The 13,318-nt window shown below is 35.4% G+C and overlaps 1 protein-coding gene across 7 annotated transcripts in view; it reads left to right on the forward strand.

Annotated features, from left to right (window-relative positions):
• The first annotated feature begins 437 nt into the window (after positions 1-437).
• LOC113230453 (agrin-like) overlaps positions 438-13,318 on the forward strand; it is a 91,196-nt gene continuing 78,315 nt past the window's right edge. For 3 of the 7 annotated variants that reach the window (XR_003310492.1, XM_026464389.1, XM_026464394.1), the window contains exon 1: positions 670-721. The gene's annotated coding sequence lies outside the window, so the exon portion shown is untranslated. The other 4 variants (XM_026464390.1, XM_026464393.1, XM_026464392.1 and 1 more) reach the window with 3 other exon arrangements.

Here is a 13,318-nt window from a genome sequence, read left to right on the forward strand (position 1 = left end):
GAAGCAGATGAGCTAAGTCTGTACAAAGTGATTTGGTATATACGCTGAAGTTTGGACATGGGTAAAACAACAAAGGAAAGTTTTGTGGAACGAGCTTAATAAAGGTTAAATTATCTATGTTTCCTGTAATTATCCACTCTTTCGAAAGTGTTACATGTTGTCTTAAGTTAGCGAACTTCAAGTCAATCAACAACTCCTACTGTATATTAAATAACTTGTCTACAATCATTTCTTCGAGTTTGCAGATCTTTGCTTGTTTGTTTAGTGTTATTTTATGGACAGTTAATTAAAGCAAGACTTAGTTTCAAAGTTTGACTTGGCTGAATTTTACATCGATAACAACATTAATGAAAATTCGTCTGGATTTGGAGAGAGTGGCGGTGACAGAGGGAGGGGAGGTAGCGGGCGGTGGGGTTCACTGTACGGGGTGCCAGTCCGCGCCGCCGCTTCGGCGAGGTCACGTCGCTCCTCGTCCTTGCTTTCCACTCGCGATCGTGAATTAGGCAAACACTCTTCGAACTATTACAACTATCTGTGCCATAATGGGGAACTCAAGAACTCTTTCTGGCCTATAAATGTGTTCAGTGTTACGTGTTTTTTTTCCGAGGAGTATGTGCTTGAAGCGTTAGTTTCGTTTATATGGGTGCGTTGGTTCGTCGCCCTGGGTCTGTCACCCACTTTCGATGATTAGAACGACGAACTATGCCACTTCAGTATGCCTGTACGATGTTACTATGATGCAATTTTCGTTAAACGGTTACTTGAATTTTATGACTACATGGTTAAACCGCTTGCGTCCGAAACATATTACCTAAATGATTTGCAGGGTTTTAACTGCAAAGAGAAGGACAGTCAAAATTATTTTATTCTGGTTAATCAAGAAACATTATATTATTGACGACCTGCATCGTAGCATTCTTCGTCGTATCATTATTTTTGGCTATTGTTTTCAAAATTATAGTTCCATTTTTATATTCGACTGTACGCTACGAAATAAAAAAAATAATATGAGTTATGTAACAGCGACAACCGGGCTTAACTTTAACATTCTCAACTTATATATACGAGCGAATAGCTATTGTGTATTCTCTTTAATCTCAGCACATAATATAAATGAGAAAGTTGTGGTCTATGGACACGTGTTTAGATTACTTCCTCAGGTCAAAACGGAACAAACGGACAAAACTGAAAAGATTATAATAACCGCGAGCTGAAGCTAGTTTAAAACATAACTAAAGTTCTGTAAATAAAGGTTGTGTAGTAAAAGGTGATCAGTATTTACAGTCACTAATTTTCATCAGTGTCAACCAGCCAGTACTGAGCACGGTTCTCCTCTAAGTTACTTATAAATATGTCTGAAATATTCACGTGCAGTTGCATGCGTTACAAAGTGCCTAATTTATCTGCTATCTTTGTCAACAATATACATGCTAACAAGAATTCAATTTCCGTGTATTGTCTTCACCTTTCCACTGCAATCTTTCGCATAGTGCCTATTATTGATGGAAAATGTTTAAATATAAATTATTTATACACATTTCTTTGTTATCTTTTTGATCTATTTAAAAAAAAAACGTAAATATAATGGTAAAATGACATGACAGAAAATAATTTTGCGTGTAAAAGTAATTTATTGGGGTCCATTTTATTGCATTTTTATATGCCAACAAGTGCATTTCAACTATTAACCACACCACATCAATACCTTGGTAACTAACAGTAATAATTGAAGATCAATGCACAAAGGCTTTTGTATGAACAATGACATTCACAAAATTTTGGTGATGCTTTGGAATGTTGAAAAATAACTTTGACAGATCTTTCACAAATACTACACAACATTTACGCACATTACTTTGATAAATAGAGGTTATTGGGTGTTTTCAATATATGTAAGTAGTATATTACAATTTCAGCTGGTATTCTTGATAAAAAAACTGCTAGGTACTTATAGCAAAATATTATTTTGACAAGAAAAAATTTTTCACTCGAAAAATTTCAATTAACTGTCTTTTTTTATAATATCAAGTGACGGGACGAATGAGTCATGCGTGTCTGACGGTAAGTCTGTCCATTGTTGCAGTGCCACTCAGAGTTTTAAATCGCAAAAATCCGTGGGGCACTGCGTCCGTCACCCTGAGACATAAGTTGCCAAGTCCCATGTACCTGTAGTTTCACCAGCACCATTACCCTTAAAACCGGAACGCAGTAATGCTAACATTACTGCTTGGCGGCAGAAATAGGTAAGGTGGCAGTACTTCCCTGGACGAACTCTTTCACAACGAGCGCTATTGCTAAAACTACTGTGTACATATTGTGCGTGGAACCAAATTTATTTTTTGGCACGTATAAGGTTTTTTTTGGTTAAAACTGTTGTTTATCACTATTCCGATCACAAGCTGAAGTATTTTTTATCACTATTCCGATCACAAGCTGAAGTATGGGATATTTTTCTTACACCCCGGATAGTAATGTGGTCAGTGATAGTAACTTTATGTCGGGAAACCGTTTGCGTCTGTTCGTGACCACAGCTCCAATTTAAAAGATTTATTGGCGCCCTTCCTTATTGTAGTCTTAACTTTGTGAGCCAATGCCCTCTTTCTTTAAAATTATATTTTAGAAATTGATGGCCCGATTGGGAGATCCAAAGGCTAAAAGCTACTTTTTTACGATAATAAGGGACGGAGCGCCTGTCCAAAGCAAGGTCTGAGGGCCACTGCGCCTGTCATCCTTTAGAACCGAAACTATGTAATGCTCACATTACTACTTGATGGCAGAAATAGGTAAGGTAATTGCTTCCCTGGACGATCTGTTTCACAAGGAGTTCTACCGACGGGACGAACAAGTCGTGCGCCTGATGTTAAGCTACGCGTTAGCCCATAACAGTTGCAGTGCAACTCAGAGCTTTAAATCGCAAAGACCTTAGGAACACTGCCACTGCGCCCGTTACCCTGAGACATAAGTTGACAAGTCCCATGAGCCCGTAATTTTACCCTTACCCTTCAAAACCGGAATACAGTAATATTGACATTACTGCTTGACGGAATAAATAGGTAAGGTGGCAGTACTTCCCTGGACGAACTCTTTCACAAGAAGCTCTACTGCTACTAAAATGATGATCATACTTGTTTGTATGATCCGATGATCACACGATTCACGGTCTGATCGTGCAATAAGTACGATTATAATCGGATTTTTAGTTAGTGAGTTCCTATATAGTTTTTAATATAAGAAAAGTAAGGTAAAGGGTCCACTGCACAGACTCAATAGAAATAACGAGGTAAATTATGTCCTTTTAATTTTGTTTGTTGAGTTGTTTGTTGCTATAATATTTTTAAATGTTTTAATTTCAATAGGTGATAATAATAATTCCCATGAGTTTTGATAAAGTTAAACCATTTTGGCTAATTAATCATGTTAGTTCACTTACGATTGTCTTTGTGACTCTGTGATCAGGCACGTGATTAGGGGTCATTAACTCGTCGCATTTGAATTTGAAACTATTTCAGTTGACACAGGAAGTTTCAGCATGATTCCTGTTTTGAAAGTGCGATCAATTCAGATTAGTAATGGGTTTTAACACAGAATCAAACTGATGAAATATTGATAAAATCAAACTATGATTGACTGAAATTATTCTCGTAAATAAATTATAACTATAACTTTTTTATAAGAAACCGACCTCAAAAGTTTGTGAAATTACATGTATTTGCCAAGTTTTGTTGAAATAGGTTAACGGAAAGTGAGTGAAATCCAATGAACTCGATTCATCCCTTAATTTGCCACACTTAGAGATGAAATATTTTTTTCCAATTTAAATGGGACCACTACAGAGATAGTCCCTTTCCGACAAAAAAAGAATCATCGAAATCATTTCACAAATGTCAGAGTAATCAAAATAAAAAAATATAGTAGTTTTTAGTGTAGTGGTGGTAGTTGTAGTGGAGAGCTCCTTGTCAAAGAGTTCGTCCAGGGAAGTACTGACACCTTATTTATTTCTGCCGCTAAGCCGTAATGCGACAATTATTGCGTCTCAGTTTTAAAGGGTAAGGGTGCTGGTGAAATTACAGGTACATGGGACATGTCAACTTATGTCTCTATGAGTGACGGACGCAGTGGCAGTGCATCTCAGATACTTGTAATTCAAACTTATGAGTGACACTGCAACTGTTGTAAACAGTCATCTTTTAGTTTTTTTTAGATACACTTGGTATTTAAAACAAAACTAAATATACAGTAGACTTGAGAACCTCCTCCTTTTTTAAGTCGGTTAAAAACTTAAGTATGTATTAAAACGATTATTGTAGTGCGTGTCGTCGAACAAGAGGATTCCCAACAATAGCTATAGAATATGTATCAGATAGGCGTCAATCAATATATTATTTGTATTATTTATTACCCTTGCTCTTTATGTACCAAAGTTATCTAAGTCAAGAAATTCCGTCAACATTGGTTACGTAGTAAAATGTTTACCTTTTCCCTAGTTCATGCGTAGAAAACAAATAATGGGTAATTTGCTAAGTAAATTTGTAAATTAAACATGTTGCGCTCGACTATTTCATAATGAAGAAATTGGAGAGATATATGCTTTTGAATATGTACAACGATTTGAACATAGGTAGTTTGTAAATAGTTTGTAAATAGTCAGCAAAGTTTGAAATCGATATTTTTATTTTTGGTACAAAGATGGAACAAACACAAATAAAAATTGCGTCATTCCGTCTGAACTCGAACTAGTGTCTGTCGCCTCAACGTGGCTCCACAAAAAGTAGACGAATGTCACGATAGTGAGGACATTATGACATTCAGTAAAAATAAATACCAGTATTTTTAAATTTTTTAGTGAATTGATATTCAATTTATTTTTGTGTAATTACTCGACTAGTTTATTATAATTATTAATACAAAGATCAAACACTTAATTTGATTTAATAGCGACATCTCTAGCCAGGGCTAGTAGCTGTAAAGGTATCTAACTGGGTGACGAAATACTTTCATACATTTCTCATAGATGGCGTTATATATAAAAATTCGTGAGGTCCGCTGGTTCGTTCTGTGGTTTAGTTGGCATAGTGTCTGGCACGGTTTGCTAGAAGATGTCGGTTCGAATCCGGCCGGATCGAAGCAATTTTTTCTAAGTGTTCTCTCTCTCTATCTCTGTATTAATAACAAACCGGTATTTTTATTTCAATATCGTTAACTCATACATATCCCACTGCTGGGCACAGTTCTGCTCTAAGATTTAATATGATCTTTTTTAACATGCTCAGTCAATGTTTATAGACCTTTTTACTACGTAACGCAACAGTCCCACATCTTCGGCTGAAGTTTTGTTTATAGTGCCTCTCCCTATCAACCGTTGGTTATGCGGGAAGGGCACTGTTAAGCCTGCATGGGACCGTATCAGTCAGGTCTTAACCCCAGTTCAGCCTGTTGACACAGACTTCACTTGGTTCTCAAAAGGCTAGTGCTTTGAATTTGCGTTCGCGGGTGCACATCAGCACCATCCCTATTATTCAGATAGGTACCGGAGCTGTCGGCTCGCTCACCTCCCGTTGTGCATTACACAACTAGCGGTTGCCACGGCTGACCGATTGACTCTTAAGTCAACTACCTTCCCGCTTCGTAGCAGAGTTGTCGGCACGCTCGCCTTCCGACACCAAACCGTCTTTCCGATTCCAAAAATTTCTGAGTGGCTGGTGAGACCGGAGCATATCTATTTTATCCTCTACTAATTCTCCGGACTAGTATCGGAGACGTCAGTTCCAAGTTAAAAGAAGACTCGACGGGCTAGCTGCGCTGACGCACAAGTCCATCCCTACAGCAAATCCATATACCCCAGTGAGTCTATACCCAAAGTCCAGGATCACCAGTGACGCCCGTGAAGGCATATCACTGGCGGAGGCTCTATCCGGAGCAACAATGCAAAAAGAGGATATGCAAACAAATGAATGAATGGGTTTAGAATTTTTTTTCAAGTATTTAACATTTTTCCAAAGTCAAATCGCACCGCGGGCTGTTTGTAGAGCAGAGGCATCTCGTTTATATTCTTGGTTGTGGAATGATGTCACACACGCCACAAATATTTCTGGTTAAATTTACAACGTGTTTACTCGTGACCCTTAGGTGCCTTGTCAACAGTTAAATGGTTATGGTTATACTAAATAAGATAATAACATATTTTTAGGTTGAAAGTCATCCTATATACCACACTTCTATTACATGCGCGTTAGAAATAGCGATTGAATTATTTGAGACTTTTATGTAATTCGTTAGTTTTGTCTTTCTTGATTATATTGAATTAATTGCCGTGTGAAAAAAGAAAACCTTTTCATTTTTGTGGATAATAAATACGAGTGTAAGTAGGTAATATGGCATTCGTTTTATATGAGATTCGTGTTAAGTACATTTGGTTTAACACCATTAAAATTTTATGATCTTGATGTGGCTTCATGGAATAAATAAACTTGGAAGTGTGAAGTGAGCGTTCCCTTGTAGGTATAGTTTTGTTTAATGGAACAAAATTACGAGTTATAGGATTTCTCGCTGCCGTCTAGTTTTGAGTAACGGAATTCATAAGCAAATAGTACATATTAGCTGTTTGTTGAATAAAATATAGTATGATCGGTTTTGAGGTCGTGTAATGGTATCATATAAATATTATTCACATAACTCAATTAATTTACTAATTCATTTCGTATAACGAACGTTTAACATAAACTTATATTCTATAATTAAATTTTTTATAACGATAACTTATACTAACACTCCTTTTTACTAACGATCATAAGTTATAAACCACAGTTAACATAACGTCATTTTATCTAAATTTCATTTCATCTAGAAATAGAATTATTTCCGAAAAACGATATCCCTAATACTAATATTATAATAATTATAATTTGGCTTAAAAACTTCGGAAACGAAAACCAATTCGTTTCTGGCACTCGCCGGCCGCTGTCGCGACACGCTCGCTCGGCTCGTGCTTTTTCACGTTGTAACATAACCTACTGAATGGGAGCCGCAACCAAAATTTTAACTATGTAAAATACGTTTGTTTTATTTAAACAACCAAGGAATCCAGTGTCTAACAATAATAATTTGACGAAATAAAAATTGAGCACTGTAAACTATATTAAGGAAAACAACTCTCCTTCCGCATCTCTTACTTTTAAATTACATTCCTAGTATCAAACAGACAAGTATCATGGCGAGTCGGGTTTACACTTATAATTTATGATCAGTAAAAATGATCTAAATTGACAATATATGAAATGATTGTTATATAATATGAGCTTTATATAAAAAAATGATAAAATGTAAATGTGAACAAGAATTACATGAAGTTAAATTATTTGGTCCAAAAAAAATTATATTAAATGAATGGTATTTGTTTTGAAATTAGTTTATTTAATTTTATTATATATATTATATAAGTGACGCGCACTCCGGTTGTGACGTAAAAATAGTATCAATCAATCAATCAATCAGCATATTGCAGTCTACTGCTGGACATAAGTCCGAGAATTCAAATAAGGTTTTTTAAGAAAAGATACATATTATTTATCAAATTCGTTCGTATGATAAAAATTTTGTGTTTATAATAAATATTAACTTACTTTGTATAGGTTTTGATTCTACAGGGGTCTGCATTATTGGTATTTTGGAATCATGTGCGATTTTGTTTTTTTTTATGATACCAAGTGACAGAACGAACAAGTCGTGCGCCTCATGTTAAGTTACGCTTGTCCGTAGCAGTTGTTGCAGTGCCATTCAGAGCTTTAAATCGCTCTGTATTACCTGTGACATAAGTTGGCAAGTCTCATGTGCCTGTAATTTCACCAGCATCCTTCAAAACCGGAACGTGGTAATGCCCATATTACTGCATGGCGGCAGAAATAGGTAAGGTTAAGACGCATAAAGATTATGATACCTATGTATGTAGGGTAAGCGTTTGATGACAACGGATTTGATACTATAACCGGTTGATACAATTTCCTGTAACATGTTTATTCCATTGGGTGGCTTGTTAAAATAGTTATGTGAAGTATGCGTTTGCCTGCTGAAACAATAATGCTTTCACGAAAAGTTTATTTCATAACAAAGTTCGAATTCAATTACATCTCTAGTTTCCAGACTACCGGGTTATTCTCTGGCGAGGAGCAATAACCCGCTTGTGATTACTTCTAAGGTTTCGTAGTCAAATTAGAAACCCTTGTAATTTCGTCATGTATGTCTGTATTTCACAGTCGTTTTACTCGCATGTGTATGAGTAAAACGACTTTGTATGCATATAAAATATAAAAAATATTTTTTCATTTATTGAAAAAAAATAAAAAAATACTCTAACCTTGTTGAGCTGACTATCAATGCATAGGCCCTTCAAAAAGGCAAAAAAAAAGTCATGTGTCCATATATTGGTCCGCTCAGAGTTGTTCGGAATTTATGTGCGAAATTTAATTCGAAAATACCTTGAGCTTTTCGGTGAAGGAAAACGTCGTGAGGAAACCTGCACACATCTGCAAAACAATTTAATGATTTGTGTGAAGTTTCCAATCGGCGTTGCGGCCGCGTGGGAATTATAGCCCTATACTATATATAAGGAGTGAGGAGGCCTTTGCCCAGCAATGGGACTATATATAGGGTAACTAAAAATAGCAATGTGTAATAAAGTAGTTGTAGCCGTATCAATGAGATTAGGGTGCTAGTGTAGAGTGAGCAAGAGCAAAGGAAATGTACTTACAGTTAGTTTAAACCAACAATGTACAGCTACGAACCTCACAGTGTCGCCAAAACACATACATAAAATTTAGAAATTCAATATAACACTAAACAGCAAAAAGATAAAATATATGTACAAAAAGATTTGTTGCGACTGCTGCAATTTGCTACAGAGTATTATAATCTAAAAATGTAAATGAACAAAAAATATTGTCCCAATACAAAGTCGTTAAATAGAAATAAAATCTTCGCAAGAAATTCCTCTACACTGTATAATTCATTATCCAATAAAAGTAGTTTTAGTCGGATATAGAACGTTTCCTCGTTTGTAACACTTTTCAGGTCTTTGGGTAGGTGTTCATAGAATCGGGGACCTGTTACCCGCGGATTTCTCTTTGCGAGTTCGGTACTGTGGTGGGCAATGGATTTTAGTTTTCCCGCGTTTTGTAACGTTCGGCCTCAGCCCGTACATCACTTGTAAGTGTTCAAGTTTTGACGCACGTAAAGTATTACACCTACTATCGTAAATGTATTATGAATACGCTCTATGGTACTTTTTGAAAAAACTCCACATTATGTGGTGTTTTTCTGCGGGACTGGCATTTTCTATGCCTACTATAATAGTTCTTAGTGGAAATTATTAACTACAATAAATATATTTCCTGTGAACTTAACATACATCTCGCCGCTTTTCAAGAATAGTCCAATTCAAAAAAGCTGCTCATTACTGAAATTTATTCAATATCATCAACCTATCGTAGTGCACTGCTGGATATAGGCCTCTCTCGATGTGCGCCGTTTTGCCTGGTCTTCAGCTTGTCGCACCCATCTGCTACAAGAAGCCTTTCGAAGATCGTCACTTCATCTGGCCAGAGGGTGTTCTAATCTACGTTCACCGAGCCGTGTTCTCTACTCAAGAACTCGTTTCCCCCACCGGTTATCGGTTCTTCGACAGATATGGTCAGCCCTCTGCCATTTCAGCTTGCTTATTCTACGAGTTATGTCGACGACTTTGATTCACTACCGGATAACTTCTTTTCGTATCTTGTACTTCAGTGAAATTCCGAGCAAAGCTCGTTCCATAACTCGCTGATCGACTTTTATTCAGGAAATATTATATTTTATCGTGAATGTGACACCGAGTTTTTCATTTGTTAAAACAATCACAAAACAAAATTAGGATGGCTTACTATTTGACAATTTGTCTGAGATTTTTTAAAACCATCTCCCTGATGATAAAATGCTTTTGAGATAGGCTGCTATCCTTGAAAGCCATCGATTTGTTTTTTCTTATTTTAATATTATATTTTTCTTATGCAACTGTGAGCCTTCTCCATGAACTCTGGACATTGCTTAAAATTTATATGACTGTTAAGATATAACCACTTCTTGTATAGTTATAAGAATATCTGTAACTAACCCTTACTCGGAAACTATTGGCGGTGCAATAAACCCTAGACATCGACTTCCGATACGGCTCGATTGGACCTGTCATAAAGCTTCCTTTTAGACTGGTCGTTGAAATTGTTATTGGAATTTATGCGAATAGCCTCTTTACTTATGTTCGGGTTTTTTATATTTTTTTTCCACCAATGTGTTTCCAGAAGAATATAAATTGTTGGAAATGAAACTATTTTTCCGGATTTAAATCGCGTATATTTGTTTTTTTTTATAAATAGTTATCTTTTTAAAATAAATTTATGAGTTGGCTAGTGCAATAAATATGTCCTTTCTGTGAGATACCAAGTAGCGATACGAATAAGTCTTGCGCCTGGTGGTAAGCGACACGCTTGGCCATAACAGTTGCAGTGTCACTAAGAACTTTTAATCGCAAAGATCGGAGGAGCACTCCCAATGCGCCTGTCACTCTGAGACAAGATGACAGGTCCCATGTGCCTGTAATTTCACCTGCACCCTTACCCTTCCAAATCGGAACGCAGCAATGTTTTCACTACTACTTGGCGGCAGAAATGGCTAAGGTGGCTGCAATTCCTAGGACGTACTCTTTCACAAGGAGCTCTACTGCTCCTAACGTAGTATACTCTATACATTATTTCTTTCAAATACCTTTACACCAGCGTTCGAATCTAAAAAAAAACTAAATTGTTTTCATAATTTCGGAAAAAAACGTGAATAATCGTAAATAATAAAAAATAAATCGAGTGAAAACGGGAGCTCCATTTCATCAATTATTTATTAATCTAGAAGAATTTCTATTTTAGGTGCCATTCAAACTAGGGTTCGCAGAATAATCTTATAATAATCTTAAATTCGATCCCTAAGCCGGGTCAGAATCGAATTTCAAAATTTGCCTTTGAATCATAGAGTAATGCAGAAATATAAAACGACAAATAATAATTAATATTTGCACGAATTTTTTTTGTATTAATTTTATTTGAACGGTTATTTTTCTAAAACATTACAGACTTTGCAGAATGGAATTTACAGATTTGTTTTTTAAACTTCCATAACGGCAATTAAATGTAAATGTTGAATCCCAAGGATCAATAAAAGTGTAGGGTTTTTATTTCTAGGTAATAAGGACTGTAATTAAGTAAATAAATAAAACTTGGATATAGTGGTGGATATACACTTAAAAGATGTGTCTTTGTGTTACGTTTTTTCCATAGAGGTAACCCGTGTTTGGCGCTGGAATGTTATAAGCTTGATGACGTAATCGAGATTCATGTATTTCTTATGATACTAGGTGACAGGACGAACAAGTCGACAGTAAGTGACACGCCTGACAATAGCGGTTGCGGTGCCAGTCAGAGCTTTAAATCACAAAGATCTAAGGGGCACCGCCCCTGCGCCCGTCACCCTGCGACATAACTTGATACACTTTTGTGTTTTATAGTTTATTTCTTAAACAAAGAAATGTCATCTAGTCATCTTAATGGGAACTAAAAGAAATACAATAATTCTTTACTTGTAAAGTTTTGCATAATTTACAAGCTACCCATAACCGGTAACTGGAACCGTTTACAAATTGGTTGGGTTATCCTGTTCTGCGAACCTTAATCTAAACCATTACATTTGGATTAATTGGTATATTTCGTTTGTCAAATCAGAATTAATTCACAAACTATACTAACTATTAGCTCAATTTCCATTTGCCGTCTAATTAGTCAAAATAATCCCTTTCTAACAAAGTTATTAAGGGAGATTACTGTGCTTTAGTAAAACCAATAAGAGGAGCCTTAAATAGTGCTCGCTATTTCACAAAACGTTCCACTACTTTGATTTAATTATAGTTTAGAAGACACGTTACTTAAGAGGGAGCATGCCAAAAAAGTTCTGACGTTGGCTCCGCCCAAATTTGTCGAACAAATATATGCCTGAAGTTCGCATGACATGCGACAGGAGATGTTGAATTTTGCGCATTAAAAGTACCAAATTCGTTTTAGCCTAGAGTTATTCCACTCTAAAACTAAAGGATAAAAAAAAATTGTAGTGACAGTTGTCGATCATGCATAAATATAATTAATTATCTAATTTTTGTCCTAATAACCTGTAGCATTTCGAGGATAAATCGAAAAAATGTGAAAATTAGAGGGCATTTCGTGATTTTTATCTATCGAGGAAACTTTATTATTTTCTGTTTCTGGTTAATGTCTATGCTTGAATATATCGTGTAGTTACTCATACAATATGTCATTTTTAACTTTAAAGTGGATATACCCCTCTAAAATCAAATCGAAGATTAGGAATTTTTCCTCTACTCCCTCTTAACAAAATTGAACTCTCCGAGTGGTTAGGCAGAGATTATAAATCTGCACTATGATTTTGGATTTTTTTTCTACTTCTAGTTATTTTCAGGTGATCTGTTTCAAATATACCCTGTAGGTAAGTATTTATATCCTGGGATTGACTCAAGATAAATTACGATAATACGATAATGTAATAGAAAATATACTTAGCATAATAAATACTTTACATACAATGCTTTCGTGTTACGTGCATACGTATCACTTATCTAGCTTTATTAGTACGTAAATACATCGCCTAATAGAAAAAATAAGTTTCTTGAAATTGAAAACTTCAATCAAAGCAATTATATTCTTTAATAAATGTAATGATGTAATTTAATTAATTAAGCTTAATAAAATTTTCCATTAGAAGATCAAAGTGAATATATATGAATAATTTACCCTTTAAAAATTTAGAATCAATAGAGAATTATACGAAATCCGGTTTATATTTCGAAGAAGTAAATGTAATCAGTTTAACTGATTAATACATCTAAGAAAAGTAACCTTTATAATAGTATTTCATTTACGACTACGGCATCTCAATTCAAGTGAGATATGGCAGGATACGAACTTTTTGGAAAGTTCTCATAATCCAAATTAATTATTTTTGAAGACGAGATTTTGGTAATCGTTTAATATTTACAGAATCTTTCAATTGAATACATCATTGATATAACGTAAGCAGGCAGGTAAGCCTCAAGATATGAGGTTACTTGAGCATTTTACCTATTTGCATATGCTGGAAGGTATGCCGACTCGCAGTAATAGAAGAGGTTTGGCGGTTTTATATGTCATTGTTGAATATTAACTCGTTAGTGAGTTTGAGATTTAATTATTTGAAAATT

The sequence above is a fragment of the Hyposmocoma kahamanoa genome, unplaced genomic scaffold (assembly GCF_003589595.1).
Source record: "Hyposmocoma kahamanoa isolate Upper Pololo Valley unplaced genomic scaffold, ASM358959v1 63, whole genome shotgun sequence".
NCBI classification, from domain to species: Eukaryota; Metazoa; Arthropoda; class Insecta; order Lepidoptera; family Cosmopterigidae; genus Hyposmocoma; species Hyposmocoma kahamanoa.